Here is a 2796-nt window from a genome sequence, read left to right on the forward strand (position 1 = left end):
TCCTTGTGTGAACACTGAGTTAATTTCTATTAATGAAACGAAGATTTGGGAGTGTGGTAAGTACTAAAATTGGAATACTGTTTGGATATTGTCAGAATTATTAAAGGTTAATGTGGAACATAAGATTGTGACCTTTTCCATTCTCACAGTGATTATCTGGAGCTCTGTAACAGTATTACAGGAAATGCCAAAGCAGCTCACACTGGTTATTAGATTTAGCTCCTCTAATAGTCTTGACTGAATTTTCATACAAAGTGTGAAATGTGTTAGTGCTAAACAAGTCTGCCAGAGTTCTTTGGAAATTGAGTTTTTCAAAGCCACCCCACCCCCAATTTAGGAGGGTATAATTTTATCTAGAATGTGCTCACTGAATTTGTTTGCAGTTTCTTAAAGTAGTGGACTACTTTAGAGTTTTCCTGCTGACTGCAATGCAGAAAGAGTGCTCCGTTCACTGACCATAACTCACTTTCAGTGTTGTTTGTATTAATTTGTTTCTAACAACTAATTGTTTCAGATGAGGTTTTGAGTCCTGATAACTAATAACTGTTTTGTAACTGTGAAATCTACTTTAGCTCTTTATTAAGATGTAACTATTTTCAGAGCACCTTTCGAGATGATCCATCTTCTGACTATACTTCAGCAGCCTCTTGCTTGCCTATGTTTGAGCTCTGGGTGGGAGTGGGTTTTTCTTTAATGTCTTTTGCAAATTGAAAATGACAGTATTATACATGTAATTTCTGAGGGAAAATAAGACCAGTTGGCATTCCCTTCTATCTCTGGAGACTGTTTTAAACTAAAACAATAGCAATTGTGTGTGTGTGTGTGTGTGTGTGTGTGTGTGAACTTAAGCATTTTAAGAATAAGATGCCAGAGGAATTCAGTAAGTCCTTAAATAAACCTGTTATATGAACTCGTCCAATAAAACTCCACTTCCCGCACTCCTTCAGTACTAGCTGTCCTGTAGAGGATCACATTCAAGTGTTAACTCTGATGTACTGTCCCCCTGTACTCTTAACAAGTGATTAATTTCTTTGCCAAAATCCCACTTACTTTTTAGTATTAGCTTACTAGTATTTTAGTTCATCTTTTTTTTTAATGAACTAAGTACCTGACTATTCTAGCATGTGAGCAACTCCTTATTTTATGTGCAAAATAGACCATACTTAAAATTGTTCAAAGAATGCTCATAAAGTAATCTGGTGGGGAATAAAAGCAAATAATACAATAAATACACAGGGCAGCATAGCCAAGTGAATCTCCCTGGATGCACATTGGTAGTACTTTCCTATGAATAAACATGAGAACATCAGTATGTGAAAAAGATTTTAAAATGTGGATGTCTTAGTTATATTACTATTGCTGTGCTAAAACATCATGACCAAGGCAACTTAGAGAAGCAAGAATTTGGGGGTTATAGTCCAGAGGGATGAGTCCGTCACCATGATGGTGGGCAGCATGGCAGCAGGCAGATGGCACTGGAGCAACAGTTGAGGGTGCATGTCCTAATCCACAAACAGGAAGCAGAGAGTGAAGTGACGCAAGTCACACTACAGAGCCACAATTCCTAGTTCCCCCACCCCCAACAGCCACCAACTGGGGACCAAGGATTCAAATATCCACAACTTGTATGGGGTGGGAAGAATCTCGTCAAACCACCACGATGGAATAGTTAGTAAGAAGTGATGGGATTTTCTAAATCCAATTTTTAAAAGGAAGTTCTGGTAACTTGTTTGTGGAATAGAGACTCAGACTGAAAAAGAAAATTAGACTGGATTTAAATTTCTTCACACTGAAGGAGCATGAACCTAATGAGATGTATTTCCACAAATGAAAGAGTGGTAAAGGTTCCCTAAAAGTAATTAAAATCTGATTGTCGAGAGGCAAATATTTAAAATCAGAACCTAAAAATTCAAGCTTTAAGATAGACTTAAAACGAGTTAAAGCACAAACAGGAGACGGGGTAGCACACGTTATAAGGCATGTACAGTGTACAGTAGTTGTTACTAATTTAAAGTGGACTGTTGCATATTCTACAGCAACTAAAAACTGATGAAGCTCAAATGAATTCTGAAAGGCTGAAAAGCAGAGCAAAAACTGAACACTGGACAAGCTGTCCTAGCTAACCCGGTGCAGAACTGCTAACATTAAAGCATGGTCTTCAGTATCTACAGGGCCAGGCCAAACTAATCCCCAAGGATAAAGGAGGGAATGTTGGAAATCAATGAAGCAATAGGCAACAAATAAAATGGCCTTCAAAATCTTAATAGACCTGCCAGGCCCCTAGCCAGATGCGAGGTAGAGGAACAAAGCTCGGTGATGAGAATGGAAGGGGGCATCAGTACGTAACAGGAGTGAAGAACTTACATGAAGGCAGAAGAATGGATCAAGTCCTTGACAGACACAAGCTGCCTAAACTGCTACAAGGAATGGGAAGTCAGAATAGCGGTGACCAGGCACAGCATTCAACATTGTTTTAGTGGTCAATCAATTAATAAGGTGAGAGAAAAGGCAGAACAGTTGGAAAGAAAGCAAATTTTATTCACAAACGTGTACATAAAAATCTGGAAAATTCTACAAAAAATACAAGATTAAGGTGAATTTAGCTACTTATAGGGTTCCACATTCATTATACAAAGAATTCCCATATACAAGCAATAAATCATTGTAAGATTAATTTTTTTAATTGATTCTTTGGGAACTTCATGCACCCCAATCCCACCCATTTCCTAGTCCCTCTGTATCTGCCTCTCACCCTTGTAGTGTCCCTGCCAAAGAAAAACTAAACAGGAAATAAAA

This window comes from Peromyscus maniculatus, chromosome 2, assembly GCF_049852395.1.
Source record: "Peromyscus maniculatus bairdii isolate BWxNUB_F1_BW_parent chromosome 2, HU_Pman_BW_mat_3.1, whole genome shotgun sequence".
Lineage (NCBI taxonomy): Eukaryota > Metazoa > Chordata > Mammalia > Rodentia > Cricetidae > Peromyscus > Peromyscus maniculatus.